Below are 26449 nucleotides of genomic sequence, written 5' to 3' on the forward strand. Positions count from 1 at the left end.
GCTTCCCGATCTCACACCTTCTGCCTGGAGGTGCTCAACATTGTCCATTGAATTTGTACCTTATAAAAAGTTAAGAAAATTAATGTTTAATGCCCCCACCATGTATTTTAATATTGTTCTTGCTTTCCTCTGTTTTATTCTCTCCTTGTTATGGGCCAGGCTATATGGGCAATGACCAAACAGACTCCATTTTACCCTAAGACTCCATATCATGCATGAAATGCTTCTCCCATGGGAAAACCTCACTGCTGAATCCATTAATAGTTACCTAGCATAACATACTTGGCAACACAAAATAACAATTTTTACACAATGTAAAATTGTTCTCCTTGCTTTCCTTTTTTCTTGGGCAATGTACCTTGTCAGAGATTGATTGTCTAGACATTAGTAACCATTCTCTAACTTGTACTCAACTAGGATCATTTTGACCCACTTCCCTTCTGCTTGCTTGCTTCTATGCCAATCTGGAAATTCCTGTGGAAAATACCAATGTACCCATTGCATTGTCTCGATAACTGCCCAATTCAGTTTCTGTACCTGCTTGCTTACAGCTCTGTCAACCCAGATATACTTTTCACCTTTAAATATCCTAAAATTCTCGGGATTGGGGCTGTTCCTTGCAGAGATAATTATGGGTCCTGTGGTGGGCAGTCGCCAGCAAACTGAGTACATAAAGACTCTTCAATTTGGACAAAACTGGGACTTGGTGTGTTTTCTGAACAACTTTCCCTACAACATCCTGAAGTTTCTTTCTTTTTTTTTGGGGGGGGGGGGTAAGTAATTTAAGAGATAGCACTAACAAATGTGTTCAGAATATGGCATTTGCAGATTGCGAAGAACATTTTTACAAATCAGATAAAGCTGGAGTTCAAGCTTACTTTGAAAAGCATCTGCTACAAAGTTTATTTTCTCCCTTCTCTGAGGTTGTTGATAGTCATTGATCATTATGTTGGTTGACAGATATCTTGCACTAACTTAGGTTTCTGTCATTACGTATTAGCATGCAGATTTCTTCTTAAAGTGAGCATCTGAATGCACTGTAGATATAACAAGGGAGATTGCAATTGTCAATGCATTTTTTTTGCTGCATAGTAAAGATGTGTATTTCTTACCTATTGCAACAAAGGTCTACTTTTCAGATAATTGTAAAAATGATTGGCTTTGAGAAAATGCTTATATGCACAATTTCAGTTTTATTTGTTTCTAAAAGCAGCATAAGCTAACCTAACCTTTTAGCAAACGTGGTTCTGACAAAATTTTTATGAAATAAATATGGGTCAGAAATCCCTACCCATCTCTTCTGCTTATTCAAAGAGAGGCTGAGCTGAGAAGTCAATGAGCTGTGAGGGACCAAGTGAAAGAGAAAAACCAAGTTAAAATCATGGAGAGTAGATTAGACCTGGTTCATGAATAAAGACTGAAAAGAGACCATTTTGCCCAGGACACTGAAAGAATGGACATGGTTTCAGATGAGAAACCTTGTTTTCGATGACAATTCCCCTATGACCTGACTATATTTATCCTGAACTTTATATTAAACATCCCTGTTGGTTTAAGGAAACTTGAGCAGGTTTCAGTTCCTTAAAAACAATGATTCCTGGCTATAATAGATATTTGTACCAGGACATAATAGAGAAATATATAAATTTGCCTATTCCTTTGAGAAGCTGGGAGGGAGAAGGCAGAAAGGGCCAGGAAACTCTCTGTAGCATACAGTAGGACTCACCTAATTAATTCATTTACTGTGATCTAGGGAGATCCAAATAAGCCATTGAAAATATTTGGTGAGATTTGGTAACAAAATGAAAGGTATATGCAGATCTTTATGACATTTAATTAGTTTTAGTAGGAAATGATTCACTTTGGTCCATGGTGACACTGATGCATGTGAACAGTAAAAAGTCAGGTGCCCACTGTAGAATAAAGGAATGTCAGGTTGTCATTAACAGAAGGAAATGGGACCAAGAGGAAGAGCAACTCAATAAGGAGGTAATGAGGTGAGAAGGTTTGGCATTACATGCTATGAGAGAAATGCCTTTTGAAGATTCTAGAATATTCAGAAGCTTAGGGAATCAGAATCAAAAGGGTCAGAGTCAGGAAAGAGGAATTTAAAGAACAAATCTGGATCACATTACAAAACTAACAAGGGTCTATAATACACCTTGCAACTCTGTATCATCCTCATCACATTTTAATTTTGTTGATTCATGTTTTTCTTCTCATAATTATTAAAAATAAATGTTTTTTAAAAATAATGAGGATTATTGGTGCTTTTTAAAAATGAAATTAGGGTTAGGGAGCCTATGTTCTATTCCACAGCATTCCAGAGAAAATTGCAAAGTCTTAGGGAAGATTAAATGACATAAAGTTGGGTGTACAGGAGAAAAATAAGGAGACAGGAATAGACCTCAGAAGTAGTTCTGAGATGTTAGCTGGCAAGAAACTTCATTTTTCCCCATGACAGTGTACAAAATGTGCAAATAGACAGGAGGGCCTGAAGAAAGAACTTGAAACTATAAGAGAATTACATCAAGGCCATTCAGAAGTTAGAGATGCGAGGCAAGAACATTCATTATTTGCCAAAGTATGCTTTTGGACATCTATTCTCTACTTGGGACAATTCTAAATGTCTGACATCTGAGGACAACACCTGAATTATTTGAAACTGCTCTTCAATCTCCCTCTAAAGTGAAATTTGAAAGAAATACTTTTTATTTACCCTCTGATGATTCAAGTAAAATGATTACAGAGTATTCACATAGTTTCTTTGTACTAACAAAATCTATCTTCAAAAGTTTAGGGTTTTTTTTCTCTCTCTCTTTTATTGAATAAAATAATCTCTCAGTTGATATTTTTTAAATTGGGTCAGAAGATAAGTCTTGCCAAAAAAAAAAAAAAAGAAAGAAAGAAAGGACTTTTATTTAGGCTTTGACATAATTCATTATATTTGCAACTATACATAAAAGGAGGAAAGATGAAACCCAAAGTTGTAAAAGCACTTTCATATAACTGTCAGGAAACACAAACACAGCTTCCATTTATCTGATGACACTGGAGAGAAAAGTTGTTCCCAAATGATGTGAGGTTAAATCTACAAAGGTGAGGTGAATTGTGAAGGGAAGCATTCAGCAGATGAAACCAATCAGTGCAGACAAGCAATCAAGAAAACATTGTCATTTCTTCCTCTCTGTAAAAGGTGTATGCTGTTGGGCTTTGGGGACAGAGGACCTTCATAATTGTATCAAATGTTTGCTTCACTTTGCCTGTCTGCACATCACTAAGCCACCACTTGACATAAATCTAGTTGTTGATTATTCTAAGCAATCTTGACTCAAATTTTCACTCCCCTTTGAACTTACAACAGTGTATTGTTATGGCCTGCTTACTTACCAGTCTCCCCCACCTGTCTGTAAATTTATCGAGGACATGGACTACATCTAAAATAGTGGTTCTCAAAGAGTGATTCTGGGAACCATAGCATTACATGGGAAATGAGTAAAAGTTAAAAATTCTTATGTCCCACCCCAGATCTACTGAATCAGAAACTGCAGAGGACTGGGGGTATAGATTGATGGCAGAGCCTTTGCCTTGCATGTGTGATTCCCAGCAATGCAAGAAAAGAAACTCTGGGATGGAACTCAGTACTCTGCTTTAAGGAATCCTCACATGGTCATTCAGATACTCATTAGTGATCATGAAACCCACTGACAATGATTCAAAATCAGGTATCAAACACAATACTTGACACAGTGTAGTGCCTCACAGGAGAAATTAAGCTTATGGGGAAACCAGTATTTTAATGCTTTCAGCATATAGGTCAGTCCCCACCCCATTCTCTAGAGCCCAGCTATTATAGAGAAAAGTAAAATATTAACCTATTCTTATTATGAAACCATGTTACTCCTTTCTAAAATATTTGCAATATTAAAAGGAAAATGCAATAAGAAATAGAAGAAACAGCAATAAGGTTGTCTTAGGCAGGACTCAACTACCTTTTAGACCAGGAGCATCAGGGAAAGCTGCTGATTTAGGTAACAGCTCTTAGAACTCTTATAAGGCCATGAATTGTAGTGAGCCATTTTTTAGATTTTTCTACTTTCTTTCAATGTAGGCTCCTTCAGGGTAGATACTGCACTCATAAACCACCGAGCTTAGTACTATACTTAGCAGGTAGTGGATATTCAATATATATTTTAAATGAATTAGTTAATTGACTCTATAGAAAATCAACAGTCCATTTATGATTATATAGTACTACAATTTGTAAACACATATTTCAGTAATAAATTCCATACAGACTGGAAAACATTAAACCTATTGACATTAAATAATGCACATTGCCAGCACATTCAGTTACACGTTGCTGAGAAAATACAAAGTTCTTGGGTTCCAGTGATTTAAAAGTATCCCACTAACAGGATCATTATTCATAATTATGACCATTCTCTTCAAGATGAACAACTACTTGGAAGTAATAGGTCAAGAGTCAGAGATAATATATATCAATAGAAGAATAATTTTATTGGCAAGTTCTTAGGGTATGGGTTAGTCAGTTTTCCATTACTATAACAAATATCTAAGATAATCAACATATGAAGAGAAACATTTGTTCGGCTCACAGGTTTAGAGGTTCCTGTTGACTACATGGTAGAAGATAACTGAACTCATCATTTCCAATTATGGGGACAAAACTGTATATATAAAAATAGAAGCTGATATTTGGCTGCATATTGGGTACATTGAGTGCTGTAATGTTGAGCTCTCCCTAAAAGGTGAGGTATTGGTAACCTGTAGGGTTACCACTATAAGGCAATATGGCAGAAGCTATAATACCTCGGATCCACACTGCAAGAGAGGAAGACACCAGAAATCATGAAAAAACAAGGGAGGAAAGTACCTGAAACAAGCCAAGATACTACAACAATAGAATACATAGATAGCACAGTAGGTGAAATGTCAGAGAAGGAGTTCAGAATATACATAACTAAAATGATTTTGGAATTAAACAATGACCTAAGTGAGGAGATACAGGCAAAAATCAACCACACCAACAAAGAGAAAAGAGAGCAAATACAGGTTGCAAGAGATACAGGTTCAAGAAAGAGAGATTCTGGAAAAAACACAAACAGAAATCCTTGAAATGAAAGAAAAAAAATAAGCCAAATAAAAAACTCAATAGGAAGCATCACCAACAGACTAGATCACTTGCAAGACAGGACCTCAGACAAAGAAGACAAAATATACAATCTTGAAAATAAAGTTGACTCACAGTGAAGATGGTAAGAAACCATGAACAGAATATCCAAGAATTATGCAATGCCATCAAAAGACCAAATTTAAGATTTATTGGGATAGAGGAAGGTTCAGCAATTCAAACCAAAGGAATGCACAATCTCTTCAATGAAACAATATTAGAAAATTTCCCAAGCATGAAGAATGAATTGGAATATCAGATACAAGAGGCCTACAGGACACTAAATGTACAAAATTAAAACAGATTTATACCAAGACACATTATAATGAAAATGCCTAGCATACAGAATAAGGATAGAATTTTAAAGGTTACAAGAGAGAAAAATCAGATTACCTATAAGGAAAGACCAATTTGGGTCTCAGCAGATTTTTCAACCCAGATCCTTAAAGCCAGGAGATCCTACAACAACATATACCAAGCTCTAAAAGATAATGAATGCCTACAAATAATCTTATATTCAGTAAAATTAAGCTTCAGATTTGATGATGAAATAAAAACTTTCCATGATAAACAAAAGCTGAAAGAACTTACAGCAAGAAAGCCTGCACTACATTCTTGGCAAAATATTCCATGAGGAGGAAATGAAAAACAACAATGAAAATCTACAAAGGGAAGAACTACAATAAAGGAAAAGTCAACCAAAGGAGAAACCAAGTCAAGCTAAATACCAAAAATAAATAAAAATGACCAAAAATACAAATTATGTATGATTAATACCCTCAATGTTAATGGACTAAACTCACCAATCAAAAGACATAGGCTGTAGATGGAATTAAAAAAAAAAAAAAAAAACCAACAATATGCTGCCTAAACACATCCACAGACTAAAGGTAAAACACATCCACAGACTCAAGGTAAACACAAGCACAGACTAAAGGTAAAAGGTTGGGATAAAATAGACCTTTCACTTGGTCTGCATAAATAAGCAGGGGTTTCCATCCTCATGTCAAATAATGTAGACTTCAAGCCAAAGTTAATCACAGAGATAAAGATGGATATTTCATACTGCTTAAGAGAATCATATATCAACAAGACATAACAGTTATAAATATATATGCTCCAAACAATGGAGTATCTATGTTTATCAATCAACTTAAGAGACACAATACAATAATTTAAGAGACACAATACAATACAAAATCAATTTAAGAGACACAATACAATAATTCTGGGTGACTTTAACACACCTCTTTCACAACTGGATAGATCTTCCCAGCAAAAGCTAAACAAAGAAACTATAGAACTCAATAATACAATCAATAAGTTAGACTTAACTGATATATAGAATATATCATCCTTCAATGAGCAAAAGCAGCACATGAATTCTTCTCTAAAATAGACCATATATTATGACACAAAGTAAAATGCAGTAAATTTAAAAAAGTAGAGATACTACCCTGCATTCTCTCAGACCATATGGAATAAAATTAAAAATCAATGATAAAATAAAAAATAAAAGCTATTCCAACACCTGAAGACTAAATAGTATGCTATTGAATGAACAATGGGTTGCAAAAGATATTAGGAAGAGATTAAAAATTCTTAGAGGTAAATATGAACACAGATACAGTATATCAAAATCTCTGAGACACTATGAAGGCAGTTAGTTCTAACAGGAAAGTTCATTGCATGGATTTCATTCCCTCAAAGAAGAAAAAGTCAACGAATAAATAACCTAACATTGCATCTAAAAGCTTTAGAAAAAGAAGAACAAATCAATCCCCAAAGCACTAGAAGATAGGAAATATTTAAAAGCAGAGCTGAAATCAATGAAGTTGAGACAAAAGAAACAATTGAAAAAACTGACAGAATAAAAAGTTGGTTATTTGAAAAAATGAATAAAATTGATAAACCATTAGCTATGCTAATGAAGAAAAGGAGAGAGAAAACTCAAATTACTAACATCCATGATGAAAAAGGAAATATTATGACAGACACTACAGAAGATAATTAAAAATTATTTTGAAAATTTGCACTCCAATAAAATAGAAAATATTAAAGGCATCAACAAATTTCTAGAGGCATATGATATGCCCAAACTAAATCAGGATGTTATACACAATTTAAACAGATCAATTTCAAGCAAGGAAATAGAGGATGCCATCAGAAGCCTACCAATTAAGAAAAGCCCAGGACTGGATGGATACACAGCTGAGTTTTACAAGAATTTTTAAAAAGAACTAACACCAATACTTCTATTTCATTAAATAGAAAAAGAGGGAGCACTTCCAAACTTATTCTATGGAGCCAATATAACCCTGATTCTAAAACCAAACAAAAACTAGGCTAAATCTATGTAAAACTGTTAGAGTCTGTAAACAAGTCAGGATGGTGCCTGGCATTTTGCCAGAGACATGTTAGAGTCTGTAAACAAGTCTGGATGGCGCCTGGCAAAATGCCAGAGGGAGTGGTTTGTGAAATAAGGCCAGCGAGCCATTAAGTGTGGAGATTTCTTATTGGTTGACTGCTGTATCTAGTTTGTGCTAATTAAGATAAGCTGTTCGGAATGTATAAATACCTATGTTGTCCTACAATAAAGGGCTCCCACTCCTGCTGTATCAATCTACACAAGTTGCTTATCACCCCCCCGGTTATTTTGCTGCAGCAGGACTGCGGCATAAAACAATGTTTTTCATTTTGATTATAAACATATATATCACTATTGATTCAATATTTTCCAGTTTTGTGTCTATAAATTTTCCTGTGTTCTTTAGGACATAGGTACCTGCAATAAGATCCTTAATGTCAAACCATTTCCCAATTTCTACTCCTATTTCTAATTATATTTCAAATTGATCCTGCAAATAAATAGCCCCTTCTCTGAAGGACTTTAAAACATAAGAAAAGTCTGATTCCTTTTCCCAAGCCACTTTTCTTTTTCTGCCTGATAAAATTTCTTTAATTTTTAAGTAACCTAACTTGTGAACCTACTTCCATTTTTACTGATAACCTCTTTTGATCCATTTCATGACTGTAGCTATTACCTATATGTTAATGATTCCCAGTGAATACTTACTTCATCCCTCCCAAGCTCCAGACCCATATAAACCACTTAGCATTGAACATCTCAAGATAGTTTTCAAAGCACTTTAAGATCTATATCTCTAAATCTTAACTCATGATCTTCTTCCCCCAAGTGCTATCCCTGCTACTCAAATATTTCCATATGATTTCAAAGCAATATACTTAAACTACATGCTTGATCATTCAGCCAAACAACTGACCAAATCCTGTATATATTAACTAATAATATCTCAAATCCATCTACTTGACTTGATCTCCATCACCACCACCCATTTCCAAGCTACTTTTATCTTCTCCCTGGACCACTAGAATAGTCACTTCACTATTTTACTTCCTATGTGGCTATGCTGAGATCCAGCATCTTGGCATCTATACTCACAAATCTGATCATGTTACTATCAAAGATAACTGTCCGTGGCCTCCTATTGCTCTTAGATGAAGTTTGTATACCTTTATCACACCCTTTAAGGTCCTGCTTGAAGTCTGAACTATTTACAAGGCCTCCCATAACTGATCTCTCCAGTTTTCATCTACCTCTCACTTTTCACCTTCTGTGTCTCAACCAAACTGGCCTTCACATTTCCAGCTAAGTCATTTGTTTTGTTTCATTCTAGGATCTTTACTTTCACTGCTTTCTCTGAGAACAATATATTTTCATACTTATTTCCCTTTAACTAGCTTTAACTTAAATATTAATTTTTTGAAGTTGCTATGTCAGGCTCTATTTTTCCAAAGATGGCTACAGCACAGGAACATGTATGGGACTCTAAACCTTGCCCTTCAGCAATTGAGCAGTGGAGTTGATTTTCCTTGCACTTGGATCTAGCTGGCTTAGGACTGCTCCAAATAGTAGAGAATGGCAGAAGTGATGCTACATGACTTCTAGGGCTACGTCATAAAAGAGATGCAGCTTTTTTCTTTCTATCTTGGAACGCTCACCTTTGAGACCCAATTACAATGCTTAAAGTCAGTTGCAGAGCCCTTATGAGGAGCTCTAGCCAGCAAGCCTAGCTAAGATCCTAGTCAACAGCCAGCATCAAGCACCAGACAGTGAGTGAATGACCTCCCAATGATTCCAACTTCCACCCTTGGAGTCCTCTACTGAGTTCCCAGACATCAAGGACCAGAGGTCAGTCATCCTGTGTGTCATGTTTGAATCTTCGCTCTACTGAGTTTGTGAGCATAATAGCTATTGTCTAAAGTCACTAGGTTTAAAGTTAATTTGTTCTGCTTGCCTGGAAGAAATGCCTCATCTTATCCTTCTCTGCACCTAGATTCTGCTGTTGTAGACAACAATATCTTCCTTATAGTTCTTTCAACAAAGTCTTCAATGTCTGTCTACCGTCCCCTTTACCTTGGAAATTTGATGAGGATGTGGTTTTTAAAAGAATTGTTCACTTCTATGTTCAAAATATAGATATGTAGTAAATATGCTTTAAATTATTGAATAAAATTGTTAGCAATATTTAAAGAAAGAAATGTGATATTGAGAGTCAAAGCAGAAATTATTAGTGACTTTTCAAAAAAATCCATTAGAAACAAATTAAGGGATGATAATGCTATGCATTGGGAATGCATTTTGGTGGCATTCATATTTATGAGATGGGAGGAAGCTATGGCTTAAGTAAGATGGATTAACAGCATATATTTTGACATGAAGCACAGCTAAAATCATAAAACCATGGAAATTGGAGAAAAAAATAAAAAATACCTTAGCAAGTTAAAAAAAAAAAAAAACATACAAAAAGTCACCCAGAGCTTTTGGAAAGTCAAATATCTAAGCAATGGTGTCATTAGAGAAATGAAAATGAAAAAGGGAATAAAATGACATAAAAAATAGGAACCAACATCAGTTGGTTATAAGTAACAGTTGTTATAAGTAACAAAATAAAAATTAGATTGAGGTCAAGACTGAGTACTGTCATATGTTTTTCATTAATTGCAAAGATATCTTTGTAACTGAAGAGGATAGAGACTGTTGTACCTTCTTCCATACCAAATAAGGTAAATAAAAATTAATACATTTCCAATAACATCAGATATAAAAACCACATAGGTTAAGTTCTCTAACCTCATTTTCTTTGCAAAGCCTTAAATTCTTCAAATCTGATTTTTCCTTTTGCTAAGTTTTTCAAGATTCTAATAATTCTCAAGATATCTATATTGTATGCTCATTTGTTATAAACAATCATGAAATTTCAAAAATAATTTAACACAGCACTTAAAATGAAGGAAAACATGTATGTAGAAAAGAAATGTAAGGGTATGTAGACCTCATTGATATTATCAATAAATCCTTAAGGAAAGCTATTTCCATTGCTATTTAAAAATTTCTATGGCATTGAAATTGGGTAAACAAAGATTAAATAAAAAAATCTCTGAAAGGAAATCAACATTCTTCTGCACAAAGAAAGAGTAATAATAAGGTACTTCAAGGATATGTGCCAAAATAGATTCAAGTTTTAACGAATATCAAAGAGAAGGTATAATAAATTCTCTAAAACCATGGTTCAAAACCAAGCACTTTGAGATAATAAAATGTCCAGTCAAATGGACTTGTCATGAAAGATTTCTACAGCGGATAGAAAAATGCCAGCAAAGCTTTACTGTAAGCATATGTAAGATAATGTATTAAGCAAGAGGTAATCCAAATCCCATTTACAATCTAATTGGGTCTGAGCTATCAGCAAAACTCAGGAAACAGTCAGAAAGGACTTTGTAGATTGACACTCCCTAAAGGCATCCATGGAATGTGCTCCTCTAAACTGGTGCCCTTAAACAGAAAGCCCTCCACACAGGAAAAGCACACAGGCATGTAGACTAGACAAAAATTGATTCCTGAACTGCCCAAATCAATCTCACAGCTCATGCAGTCTCGTTCTGATTTCCCAGCTACAAAATTCAGTATTCATTTCCTTTTATGCTACTGCTCAGCTCACAGATTTGATAACTTAAGCTATCACAGGCTAAAATTCTGTCCGTCTACCCACCACCAAGTATCATCTGCAAACCTAACACTACTCTTGCTACACATGGCTCTTCGACCTGGATAGACCCCTTCCAAATACCAGTTGCCTCCCAAGGAAGGCTGGGTATAATGTTCTGCTGTGGCCAAAATGACTGGAAGTTTGATGGGAATGTGTTCTCATTTTTCTTTTTAAGCAGGAATACAAATCATTTTCTGTAATGAAAACATTAAGAAAATTAAGATTTATTTTGCTGAATTTGGTTGTAGAAACCTTTTCCATAGAGCATCAACACAATAAAAGTTACCTCAATTTTGCCTAAATTATATTGGTTTTGCATGAATATAAATTTCACCTTCCTTGTTTCTCAGTGAGTTGATCATCACTGGATAATGTCCCTTAGTTCAAATTACTGTATTGTCAAATTAGCAAGAATACAAACAGAAAACAATAGCAATAGAATCATTAAAATGTAGGTTGTTAAAATATGTGTAATAATATGTACATTCTTTGAAAATACCGATGTCACATAACTGAAACACAGCTACTGAATGTAAACGTTTGTCTTTCCATGTCTCTTTAACTCTGTAGAACACTACTACCTTAATAACTGATCTTCATGGTTTATAATTACCAAATGCCATATGACTTTCTCTTAATTAGAATGATTTACATAGTACATCCCGTTTGCTTTATTAAAACAGTACAAAACAAAAAAACCTTTTTGAAATAACCCTAAAAGATTAATCCTTTATAATATCAATCCAGTTTATGAACTAGTTTTTATTCTAAAGACTATCAACAAAACTTGTGAGAGTCAGAAGTGTCTGTGATGGAATTCTACAATTCCATTTACATTTACAGTGCCCCAAACACAACAAAGACAGATTTTTAAAACAGGTTGAGATCAATTTGTTCATGCCTTGAACATACAAGTTTTCTCGCATTCCAATTTGCTGTATAGTGTGCTTCTGCCATCTACTGGAGGAATGACATATTGCAGTTGCTATCACTTTTGCAGCAATTAAAGCGATGGTGGTTAAAGCATATTAACCAGTTTAAAGATGGCTTCTCTGGGTTCTACTGCGTCTAAAAAGAGACTAAATTGACTCTTCAAAGATTTCTAGGATAAGTGGCCTCCAGTGACCCTCCCAGTATCACACCTGGTATAATCTCCTTCAACTGTGGGCTGCAGCTGAAATCTTCCAAGATAAGAGAACTTCAGTAATGCCTGAGAGCCTTTCTTTTGTGGTAAGATTACATTTTTTTTTTCCAAAGGTACATTTAAAATTCTAGGTTACTTGTTAAAAATGTGTGATACCATAGAGAGACAAAAGGAAAAATCTGGATTTCCACAAGCTGGACACCTAGATAACATATAAAAAAATGCATAGTTATATAATATCAATATGGATGGACATTATAAGGGATTTTCAGTAAACATTAAGTTTGGTTGAAGATTTGTTCTGACTTTTTCTATAAACATGATCAATTAGATAATTTCTATTTTATTTCCACAAGAAAAGTTTTCCATATGAATTTATAATAGCATTTAATTTTGCAGTTCTTTGAGTTTAGTAGAAGCAACAATATTACCTCATCCAAAAGGTGAAGACAGTGAAGTATCCAGAATTGGTAGCTGGCAGACTCCACAGTGACCTCCAGTGACCCTACCTCCCAGTATCACACCTGGCATAATCTCCTTCAACTGGGGGCTGCAGCTGGAATCTGACAAACAGCCCCTCCTCAACTGAACGTCAGTCAGAAACCCTTTAATTGAAGTCTTCACAACTAGTCCTTTGCATTCCCCAGTTTTAGGAGGAGTCCTACCAAGATGTTTTAGCCAGAATCCTTCATTCTGAATGTTGCGTGTATGGGAGACCCCGCTAAAGTTAAGTTTTCTTCTCCTGAGAACATCGAGGAATCCCTTACCCCTCCCCCTCCTCTCTTAAGGGCGCCAAGCCAAAGAGCACCAAATTCAAATGTTTTCTTGACCAATCACGGCAGGACACAGTGTCTGCTCTCTGTTCCTGGGCCACCCTGCCAATCAGCACCAGCCTCGTCGCCTACTCAACCCTTCTTAAGGGGAAGCTTGCAAGCTCACACTCTCTGCCTTCCTCCTCTCTTTCTCTCTGCCCTCTTCCTCTTCTCTTCTCTCTCTGCTCTCTGCCTCTCTTCTTCTCCTTCAGGCAGCCCCCCAATAAAATTTCTTGGTTGAATCTCCGACATCGGTGAGTCACTCGCCTTTCACTGAATATGTCTTCACTATTGAAACATGATCTGATCCTAATTCCTCATCATTATATCTAATCACCCTCACCTACCTTCAGCAACAAACCTGGTTTTGCCCCAATCCTGGCCCTCACTGATGTTTCCTCTTAGTAATTTTCCATCTGCCAGTCCCCCATCACTTTCACCTCTACTCTGCTCCAGCTATAATTTCCTCTTTTTATATTTTAGAGTTGAGCCCAATCTCCTTTCATTACTATTGCAAAACTCTAATCCAGGGCTCTCTCTTCCTATGAATTAATAATTGTCAAGAACAATTTCTTTCTTTAAAAAAAAAAAAAAAACACAAATAGAATCTGACACTCCCTGATTTACAATGGCTTGATGAACAATTTTTCTCATTTACAATGGTGAGAAAAAACAACCATCCAACCTCTGTGTTTTTCATTTTTACTACATTGTCCAATAAGTTGCGCAAGATATTCAACACTCTATTATAAAACAGACTTTGTTTTGTCCAACTGTAGGCTAATGTAAGTGTTCTGAGCACATTTAAGGTAGGTTAGGCTAAGCTATTATGTCTGGTATACTGAGTGCACTAAATGCATTGTTGACTTACTATATTTTCATCTGGGTGGGTTTATCAGGGTGCAACCCATGGTAAGTCAAGGAACTTGGCACCTCAAAAAGGATGGCGTTTCATTTCTGAGATTTGGTTATAGAAGACTTGATTTCTGTCTTACTGGCTCTCCCCACCATCCCCTCTCACATTCTGTCTATGTGTGCATGTCTGTCACGTCTCCACCCACCTTCTTTCTTGCCAACTCTGACAAAGCAAACCTCCTTTTTGCGAATGATCTTTGTGCCCAGTGGGTGGCAAGGAACCCAGGAAACCTCTGATCAATACCTTTGAAAAATAAGGTCCTCAGTATAACAACCCTGAATCATATCCCAGCAGATTAAAAAGAGAAATAAGTGAAGAAACAAATGATGCAGTGCAACCAAAGTGCCAAGCAAGGCATCAATTAGGTAAATAAGGAAGCAGTTCAGTATAGTGATGAATGAAGAGTGTGAAAATACGCACATGAGCACAATGGATATAGATAATAAGCTCAATGTGGAAAATGCTGAAAGAAGAATATCTTCTATGGAGAAAGACCAAGAAAAAGTTCATGGGACATAAAGCTTTTGATAAAGACCTTGTAAAGAAGTTTAGGATTCCAAAGTGAGGAGAGAATTCTGAGTACTGTTAAAACATGAAAAAATGTACAGAATTTAGCAAGTGGGGCATATTTAAGGGTGGTTAGTATATTGAGAAATATCAGGGACTAAATCCACAACAGTTAAAAGAAGTGAGAAGAGACCTGAATGCCAGATCTGAGAAGACTAGATTTAATTAATTTTGAAAGGATTCCTTGGAGTTCTTAGAGAAGTAGAAAGCTTTAATCAAATTAGTATACTGAAATAATTATTTTGCATCAACTGAACAATGTTTTCATATAAATTTGGATAAAGTTATAAAATATTTGAAATGGACCAAAAATATTATTGGATGAATTCAGTGGCAAACTACACATGCTGAGATTTGGGATTTAGGCCTACAATGACCCAGGGGCCAAATCTAGCTGGCAGCCTGTTTTTGTATAGCCTTTGAGCTATGAATGGTCTTTATAAAAGATTGTAAAACAAACAAGATGAATATGTAATAGATACTCTATGAAGACCACAAAACCTAAAATATTTTTATCGAGTACTTTACCCAAAATGTCTGCAAATCTTTGGTCTAGAGAACACTTTTTCAGGTTCTGTATTGAAGGGTTTTGTACATTTCGTGACCATTCGAAGTATTTTCTCTAAGTTGTAAATAACCAATAGCAGTGTAGATAATTCTTGTCTATAAGCATAAAATCATTTCCATCTAATGAAAAAACATTTTATTACTCTCCCTTACCCCAGGTGTAATGCATTCTCCAAAGGTAAATCTCTTCATGGGCCAAATATCCTCTTATGTTCTTCTGAACTTCTTATAAATCTAACTGACTACCTCATTAATTCACAAGTTACATAAAATCTTTGACCTGTGTTCAATATTTGGCCTTTTCATATAATTTTGAGCAATATGGGGGTTGGGGAGAAGATAAATCAAAGCCAATTGAAAGCACCCCTTAGACTTAACAAGTCATAGTTGATATCATTAAACCCCACTGAACTCTGGATTTCTCTAGTTGATCAAATTCAGTAACTCCCAAGTACATATGGGGTGTAGAGGCTAAGCAGTTAACCCAGCATTCTAATGTATTAAATCTTGCAGCTGTTTTGGGGTGTCATGAGATGAAGACTGGGCAAAGTACTTTGATATAGAATAGCATCCTTCCTACTGGTTGTTCATCCAGTAGAGGACAGATAATGAGAAAACCCCCACCAAGTAAACATTTTAGCAAAAATCCTTCACTGAAACACAGGAAAGCAGAGTACAGGAGGTCCAGCTGTGTAATTAGGTACTTTGGTGAATCTCCTCACAGTGTCCTTTTCCAAATACATTATGTGGTAGATATTGAGGTTTTCTCTTTTCTTGAAAAACATGTAACTTTTCTCCCTGACCTTCTGATGTCCATTTTAGACCAAAGTAGGCCTTCCTTCTCAATGTTCTTCCTTCTTTCTCATCTCCACCTTTTAACTTCCATACAAAAATCCTTTTTGATGGTTCTTCAATTGGCTCTTGGGGTTCAGTAGAATCTATTCAGCAAATAACTATTTAGTTTTGCTCCACAACAGAAAGGGCTTAAGCCTTGAACCCTGGGTGAGTTGATATTTGGGTGTTTGAGGAACGTAGTGGTGAGATATTTACATTCTGTAAAATAGAGGAAATTTATTATCCCTATTACAAAACTGTAAATTAACTTTTCATGTTTCTTACAGATAATAGAAATGGAATTGGGGGAAAAGGATGTGGATTGATAAGGCTTTTAAGGGAAAGTAAGAATAAGTTGGCATTTTGTGGGATACAAAGGGTAAAACACAAGAAGTGGCATACAGGTTCTTCAAATACATCCAGCCTGGGTCATTGGTAATGATATTAACTGACATGAGAATTCACAGGAATTAGTTTGAGGAATCATTTGAGAAATTGTTTTGCCTTTGTCAAAGTGAAGACCAAACATATTTGTAGCAGTCATTAAAGAATAATATCCAAGATTGGGCCGGGGTTGTGGCTCAGTGGTAGAGCGCTTGCCTAGCATGTGAGAGGCCCTTGGTTTGAGCCTCAGCACCACGTAAAACAAATAAACAAAATAAAGGTATTGTGTCCAACTACAACTAAAAAATAAATATTTTTTAAAAAGAATAATTTCCAAGATAGTGATTAGGAGTCTTCAAAGTCTCCCTCTCTAGTTTTTTTTTAAATATATAATTGTTGTAGATTATGGTTGCCCCATTGTGCTATACAGTATTATAACTATGATCCCTATTTCTCTGTTCTCATACATAAATAAGTAAAAATATTATGTTAATTAAAGTAATGATACAATGGAGGAAATATATTATTGTGAAATATTAGAAAATTTTAAACTGGATACCAAATGGAAAACAAAATTCAAAGGTAATGATTAGGTATTGGAGAATAAATAACACATCCCATCCATACTACAGATAAATCATACGTTTTGGGGTACTTATTTTCCCCTTCACTTAATTCTAGAGTGAGAATTTTCTATGACTTCATAGAACTTCTCTACATTTTATTCTTGGACCTGAAGAACAACTAAAACTTTATGTTCACATACCTTTTTATGTTTTGAACGTAATTTTGGAAGTTCCTTATTTTAAAACAATTATTCTACATAGCAAAATATCTTCTATTAGTCTCTGAAGGCTGTGTATCTTCCCTGATGTTTATTAACTAAACTCATGGGTAAGTCACTCCTCAAAGACCAGCCTACAATCATAGAATATTTTTTATCAGTGGAAATTGATATCCAGGAACAGACAGAATAAGTCACATTGTATTTACTTTATCAGACCAATGCAGATTTTGAAAAAAAAGATAAGATCTCATGATTTTTAATGTGATTGTGTCAATGCTTGATTATTTTGCTTTTTATCTGCAGGCATAAAAGGGTTATTTCTGAGTAATAAATAAATAATATTTTCAAATATATTTAAAAATCTGCTTCTCTATTGCTTACTGGGCAAAAAAAAAAAAAAGTCAACCTCAGAGTTAAACATTCCCTATTTCCCCTTTTCCCTTTGTTATTTTGTACAAAATACAACTTCATTTGGAAAAGAGCAATGTTAAGGTTTTTTAAGAAAATGGATTGTATCTAACCCTTGGCAAGCCTATGGAAATCAGCACTCAGTGGAATGAATAATATGAATCCTAGTTTCAGGACTTGCTTTAGGCAAAATATGTCAAGCAGGCAATCTCGCCTTGCCTCCCCGGAGACCAGGGTGAGAATCTGACAGGGTAGAAACCAGAAAGCACATTACCCTCAAACTGAAATATTGTTTAGGCCCAGCCATTTCCTATTCTCTTTAAGAAAACTGAGACCCACACACTGCGTGACAGTTAATTCCTTTCAAATAAATTTGTTTTTGTACAGATCCAGTGGTGAAGAAAAGATTAATCTTCAAGCAAAATACCAAGAAAAAGCATAAACATGCTTTTTTTCCCCTACCTGTTGTAATGAATTAAACATTCCTTTCTGAGGTAGAACAAAGTCTTAGCTGCTTTTGAATGGCCTGGAGCTAATACAGTGACATACACTCAATTTTTTTTTTTCATTTAACTGATTTATTACGGTTCTTCAGCATAACCAGTAACCCATTTCAAATTAAATCATTTCACTACTGTCAGAACTAGAATTTACCAAACAATATTTGAAATTCAAAAAATATTGAGAATGAATCCTTAATGACTTATTATACTTTTTTTAAAACAGAAACTTTATATGATGAAGCAAAGGATCTCTTAGGGGCGTTGCATGCAATTTATTTTCTGGGAAAATAAATCTATGTGGTTTTTAAAATTATAGGACTAAGGAGTCTTTTTGAAATCATGTGCCAAGGTAATTAAAATTTAAATTTGCAAGTAGAAAACACAAGACTTTTGCATACTAAATCTGCCTATTTTGCATGTAGTTATATAAGGCAATGCCTTCAACATTTTTATGCTGGCAAATATCTAATCTTTGAGATTCCCCTTTTATGCAGAAGGATTTTTTATAATCTAAGAATACTATACTATATCATAGGCATGTGTTAGCTCCAAAATCAAACTGAAATTAAGTCTATGGCTTAATTATTTGTACTTACATAAGTCTTATATTACCAATCATTTAATGAGAATTTTGATTCTACATTTTGTCTTTTTTAAAAATTTTTTCTGGTTACTCAGGCAGACAACATTATTGGCTATTAATTATATATTGGCTGATTTACTAAAAAATAAATATCTATTTAGTATAAGACTTGAACAAATGTAAGTATATTTGGAACTATAGAAAATGGAGACATTTGGTTTTTGATTGAGGAGTTCTGAGAGAGTAGAAAAAGAATGGAAGTTTACTCAAGCACATACCATTCAAATATGAGATCTATGCTATTGGCAATTGGCCAGTTTGAGACTTGATTTTCTTATCTGTAAAATGGGGCAATAATATACACCTTGCAGATTCAACCAGATTGAAAGTCCTTATCAGGTAAAGGAAAACACACATGTGATTAATTATTCAATGAATTGATAATTTCTTTCTTTTTTGTCTCCTAATATCTACATAATGGAAGTTTGACAAGAAGTGACTTAGATTCACGTGCTTTCTATTTGAGAGAAAACTTTCTTTGGTTGTTGAACAGATACTTTGGGAATATTTTATTTTATCAATAGCATACAGACCATCTCAGCTTTATTGGATTCTTTATTTTTGTCTCAAGTAGACTCTAATTACAAAATCCTGGTGTGTTTAAATCCAGGATTTCTTGCATTGCTTGACACTGTAATTCAAGATCACCACTCTCACAGTTCACTACAATTATTAGAATAAAATCAACTATTTCTCTGCTTTGATGTCAGAATTAAATATCTACAAATTCTCTGAAAAACTCAGTCAGTTTATGTTCAGATAAGTACTAGAGAGGCATAAGGGTACCCAAAACAAGTGGAACCAGGCATCCAAAGAGTAGGTTTCCCACCCATCCTCAAGTTGCCTTGGATTTGCAGTTTCTTTATCTACAATAAAGTCCTCCAGCCTGTCTACCTTACACAGTTATTAAGAATATAAAATATAAAAACACTACAATTTTTAAAGAGCTAAACAGAAAGGTAAAAAAGTATTTGATTTCAGCAAATTCAGTATGAAACTTTACTATTAGAGAATGGGTGCAGCTATTCCTATTTCACAAGAGAAACCAGTACCTGTATGGCCAAAATATCCACAAAAACTACACTTTGTAAAAAAAAAAAAAAAAAAAAAAAAAAAAAAAAAAGGAGGAAATGAATATTTTCTTGTATAGACACATTTACCTTGCAAAGAAAGTAAGAGTAAAGCAAAATGAAGAAGATTTATGACAAAAGAGTAGGGTACAAAATGAGCCTTGAAGGAGCAAACTGAGACAAATTCAGCTACTTTGTCAAGTACTGACCTTGGTTATTAGGACATCAGATTAGGAAAATTTGATTTCACCACCGAAATGGTCACCACTGGCTTCCTTGCCAGGAGTAAAGAGGTCATTAGTGTCCCTGCGGAGTATAGTGAAACCAATCCCCCACAGACTCTGAGAGATGACTGTGTGTGTGTGTGTGTGTGTGTGTGTGTGTGTGTGTGTGTTGGGGGGTGGGGAACCATTCCCGCAGTAGATCCTGTAAACTACAAGATCTTAAGGAACAAGAGAGCACATGAGTGCACACACACACAGAGCATATCATCTGCCTACTAATACTATTTGAATTTCTCCTTTCTTTCTTCCTTTTCTCTTCAAGACATATGTTTAATAGACAACAGATAGAAATAATAATTGGCTTCTCTTTATGGAAAATGACTATATGTAAACTTTAACCAAAATAAGGAGATGATGAGCACTGAACTTTCCAAGTAGTGCTAACACAAATTCACAGATATATCCCTGTGGCCAACAAGAGTGATTTTATGTTCCTCTTCCCCATCCAAAATTCTAATTGAAGTGGTCAGATGACTGCAATACGATCAGTTTGACATTTTAAACTGTATTTACACAAATTAGTTCTAAAAATTCTCAGTTTTTCAACTGTCTACATAGTAGATATTTCACATAAGGATGAATATTTTTTAAATATCTTTTACAGTATTTTAGGGACACTAAATCTGTTTTGAAAATTAACTTGGTCAAAAGTATTCAGGACTATTTAATAAGTTAATGGACAATGACATGTTTTGATACAAAGCCAAACAGCCAAAAGAGTGATTTCTTTTCTCACTTAAAACCACTGCCATATACACTTCATCCTTGTTAAATGTCTATGCCCACCCTCTACTTTGGTGTATTGACAGGAATGCTAAGAAAATACAACTAGCATATAGATCAACATCGACCCTCCTAAATGTTCTGAAACTTCTTCCAAAAACATGCACACATTGCAAAACCCTATGCATTTCTAATTTACTACAGTTCAAATGCTGGGCTATATATTCTTGGTTCTGGTCAAACACTATGGAAATATTTAATGGTAAAGATAAACCAAGCATTTCTAGCCTGTCACTTTCAACTGAGATCGATACAGTGTAATGATGATTTAGGATGCTTCTTAGTTTAAGTTAAGTAATTTTCCCTTTTCTACTTTGAGATTGTAAATCTGACTAATTGCTTCACACTCTCTAGAACTGCTTCTTCTAGCTAAGTATAATTGCTATGTCTGGATTCTCCTATGCCTCAAGTCATTTTATGGAGGGCTTACCTACCAATCTCATTATACTTTCAACCCATGCATCTGGCTTTGTGCTATTATTTACCTACTTCAGTATACTTGATAAATTAAATCCAGGCCTTGTTAAATTTACTCCTTTAAAGCACAAATATCACAACTTAGTATGGATTAAATTAAACTAATAGGCATTTTGCTCCTTCCACAGTGGCAGAGACATTAGTTGACTTCAATTTGACCACAGAAATACCAAGCCAAAGGAAAAGGAATAAGGCAATTTGTGAAATAGATGAATTTGGAGAAAGACTTTTCCAGGATAATTTTGGAAGTGGAACACTGAATATATCCTGTCATTAGTTAATCATCCCTTAACTATAAAAGTAGAATGCATGGACAATAACAAAGAAAACAAGGTAAGAGTGGTAAAGAAGTTAAGAATAATTGCCATTTTGTGCGAGCACTCAATTGTAAAGACAGTTATTTTGATAGGCACATAGAATTGTCCTTTTTAGTTGTTTTTTTTTTTTTTTTCCCATTTGGACTGAATTATTTTGATCCCCTTAAGAATAGCACTCCAGTTTGATGAACTTTTCTGTTGTTTTGCTCTTGTTCTCAGGCTGGAAAGAAGGACAATCCACTGGCTCTCTGTCAGACACCTGATTTCTTTGAAGTTTGTTTGAATGCTGGTTCCCTAGGAAGATTTTATCTCTTGACTGTTTCTCTCAGATGAAGCCTTTGAGCAAATTCATTTGCATCAGCACTGAGGTGTCACTCACCTGAAACAGTCCAAGGGGTTAAAAAAAAAAAAAAAAAGTTCTCATCTCTCTTGCTCTATCTTTGGAGCATTTCTCTGTAGAAAATGTGCTGACCTAAGAGCATGTGCTGCAGAATGCACTCTTTAGAACATGGTGGGAAAGGTTGAAGTCAGCTCTGAGATTTGAATGTTAACTAAAGCACAGCCTTTTGCAGGGAAAACTGTCCCTCCAATCAAAGCTTTGGGACATGATGTAGACATTTTGGTTTTCCTACAAAGAACTCTTAGATGCTAACAAAAATGGACATTTCTATATGGGTTAGTGTCAATTCAGGGGGAAAAAATAGAACCAAAAAGTTTTAAGAATATTTTCAAAAATATAAAATGTGATTTCTCAGAAATGCATTTCCCTGTAACCTTTAGTTGGGAGGTTCCTTGATGGATGTGAAACCAGAGAACAAATAGTTCTTTGTCCATAGTAATTTCATACTGCTGGGTAAAAAAATTAATCCGACAACTTACTTTAAAGTTACTTAAAATGGTAAAATTTGTGGCTCTTACTGTATGGGTGGGTTAAGAACTTAGGAGTGGCTTAGTTGAGTGGTTTTGGCTCCAGTTTCCTGACAAGGTGACATTGGCCAGAGCTGCAGGTCTGGAGAGGGTTGACTGGAGCTAAAGCATCCCTTTCCAAAATGGCTGACCCACGTGCCGTTAACAGACGGCTAACACTCATGTAGCCCTTGGCAGAAACCCCTTGCTGTTTTGTCAGGATCTCTCAGTTTCTTGCCACATGGACTGCTCCACAGGATTTCTTTAGGTCCTCATGGCATGGCAGCTGGTTATTCCCAGAGTAAGAAGAAGGTCACAATGCCTTCTGCCTCAAATGTCACACTCTGTCACTTCTACCACTTTCTATTTGTTAAAAATGAGTCACTAAGTCCAGTCCAGACTCAAAGGAATGAAGTGTAGGAGTTTAATGTTTAAAAGGTCACACTTAATCCACCTACAATGAACGTACTTCTCACCCACTAATATTCTGACAATATTGTACTTGTAATGGACAGATTTTAAGATGCTCTCCATGGGCTGACCTTCTGGTGTTCATGCCTTTGTGTAATCCTCTTCCCTTAGAGTGGACAGAACTGTTACTTGTTTCTAACCAATGAAACATGGGCTAGAATGTACACAGTTATCTAGGAGTATGGCACCTTTCTTGCTAGGTCCCTCTCTCAGTCTCTGAAGAAGTCAACAGACATAAATCCTACTGCTCCAAGGAAATGGATTCTGCCAAAACCTGAGTAAGCTTGAAAGCAGATCCTTCCCCGGTTGAGCCTCCAGATGAAAATCCAGCTTTGGCTGACAGCTTCACTGCAACCTTGCAGAGGGTCCATCTAAGCCATTCTTGGCCTTCTGCCCCACATTTTGAGATAATGAAAGTGTATTGGGTTAAGCCACAGACCATGGTAATTGTTATGCAGCATAAAAAAAAACAAATACAATATTGAATCCTGAAAAGCCAAGTATGAGTTAGTTGTATTTAGAAATAAGCTTTTTCTCATCCAGAGTATCAATATCCTCATCTATTAATCAAGGGGGTAATATTAATATTATGAAGGGTGCTCGAATTATTTTATGTCATGAAATATTACATGAGAAGCTAATATACAAAACAGCTAAAATGATCTCTTCTTAGTAAGTAGAGGGAAAGGTCCTCAAATATCTACTCTCCCACCTTAGAAAATAAGAGTTAAAAGAAGCGTGGATTGAGTATTTGGGGACTAGATCTCTTTTAAATTTTCCAAATTCTTCTAGCTTAAACTGGTTATAATTTTTTGAGAGATCCAAAAGAGAGAGTAAAATGGGCAAGGGTTATACACACTCACTTACAAGGTAGACAAGGGAAAGTCCAGGCAGAGACTATAGAGTTTCTTTTGTCACTGGATGGCTGGAACATACTGCTGCCCATCTTTTTCCTCTTGGGCATGTCTCTTTGAAGTGTAGGGCAGAGAAAAATAGTAGACTATTTATTCTTCATTATATGGACTTACAAATAAATTGTATATCAAGGTCCTATGGAGTAACATATACCATTAAACACAGATCAACCGAAACCCATCAGTGAGAAGACATGTTGGCTGCATGTGTGTATGTGTGGGGGCACATGTGTGTGCACATGCTTGTTTAAGCAGAGGAATTAATAGTATGGATAACTGGCTTACTAAATTTCACCAATGGCCCAATTTTTTACTCTTCCCTACACCTACACTTTCTGTAAGGGAGTTTGTAATTTCTTTAAAAGTGGAGCATATTCTCTTGCCTCTCAAATTTGGGGCTTGGCCATATGTAACTTACTTTGACTAATATCAATTGGGCAGAAAAAAAGAGTATGCCAGTTTAAACAGCAAAGATAAGATACTTCACACATGTTCTCTTGTTCTCCTTGGGCCTCTGTCAAACTCTCATGTGAAGATTATACTCCTAGTAGCCAGTTGGTCCAGGAGGATGAGAGACACAGGGTAGAACCAACTCAGACAATCCAAAGACCTTTGGATGGAAATAAAGATAGTCAAGCTGCCAGCCTGGTCACCTGAGACAGCCTAAATCCACCAAGTCTACCAATTCATACATCCTTTAGAATAACTGATCAAGTCACAAACAATGCAGCGGCAGAAGAAAAGAAGAGAGTCATATGCTGAGGTTGCTAGGTTCTATGGTAAGAACAAAACTTCTTTCCATAAAATTGTGAAGAGGAAAAAAAGAAATTTGTTCTAGTTTTGCTGTCACACCTCAGACTGCAAAAGTTATAGCCATAGTGCATGGTAAGTACTTAGTTAAAAGGAGAAGGCATTAAATTTGTGTGTGGAAGACATGTACAGAAAACACGTTCCAATTGTTATAAATATTCTATTTTATTGTTGTTGTTAATCACTTACTCTGCAGAATTTATAAATTACACTTTATGTATACATAAGGAAAAGCAGTATATATAGTGCTATCAAGGGTTTCAGGAATCTATAGGGGGTCTTGAAATATATCCTTTGCATATAAGTTGCAACTACTATATTAGAAATCTTGAAAGGCCAAGAAAAATATGAAATTGATATTATAAATATAATAAACTAAGAACACCAAAGTATCCCACATAGCTAATACATTTATCTTTACAAAAATATTACTATCAAACAGGAGGTTTTAGGATCTGCACTCTGTTGGGGAATACATGTTTATTATTGCTATGTCTTCCAGGTGGATTGACCCTTTGTTATTATGTGTACTCCTTTCTATCTTTAGTAATTTTCTTGCTCTGAATGCTATTTACATAATATTAATATAGCCACATTTGCCTTCTTTTAATTAATATTAGTATGGTGTATATTTTTCCATTGTTTTATTTCAATCTACCTACATCAGTGAATTTCTTGTGGACAGACAGAATATAGTTTGGTTTGAGTGTTTATTTGGTTTTATTACTGGAGATTGAACCCAAGGATGCTTTACCTCTAAGTGACATTTCTTTTTTTAATGAGACAGGGCCTCGCTAAATTGCTTTTGAGTCTCACCAAGTTACTAAGATTGGCTTTGAACTTGGGAAACTGCCTCAGTTTCCTGAGCCACTACAGGGATTACAGGTATTTTCTATCACTTCCATTAATTTGCTACGTTCTTTGCCCATTCTGTAAAACTCTATTTTTTAATTAATTCTTTCAAATTATTCAGTTATTGAAACAATTGATAAATTAGGGTTTATCTGCCATTTTACCTTTTTTATTGTTTTGTTTGTTCTCTTTGTGTCTGTCTTCTTTTTCCTAACCTTCCTGAGGTTTATTAAAACATATTTTAGAATTAAACTTTGATTTATCTATAGTATTTTTAAATATATCTAAAAGATGCTTTTTACAGCTGCATAAAATCCCATTATGTGGTTGTAGCATAATTTAATCAGCCTACATTTTGTTCTTCCCTCACAAACACAGCCTCACTGAATTTATCTGACATCTCTGACTTCAGACTTTTTCAATTATGATATTCACTATATTAAAGGTTTTCTTTTCCAAAATAGTATTTACAGTTTATTTTCACCAATAAAAGTAATGATTGTTCTTCAAAAGTCACATCCTCCTTGACCCTTAATTTGCTACTCATGTACAATGTAGCTTATACAAATACACTTGTATTTTGTCAGGTCATATTCATTGTAAAATACAACCATATTAAAAGCAATGCAGAATTATCTTGCCTCAGACAGCAATCTCTATTATTGCCATGCTTTGGATTTTAGGTATCCTCCAAAAGCTCATGTGCAATGCAAGAATCATTCAGAGGTGGGATGG

Source organism: Callospermophilus lateralis, chromosome 12 (genome assembly GCF_048772815.1).
Source record: "Callospermophilus lateralis isolate mCalLat2 chromosome 12, mCalLat2.hap1, whole genome shotgun sequence".
Taxonomy (NCBI): Eukaryota; Metazoa; Chordata; class Mammalia; order Rodentia; family Sciuridae; genus Callospermophilus; species Callospermophilus lateralis.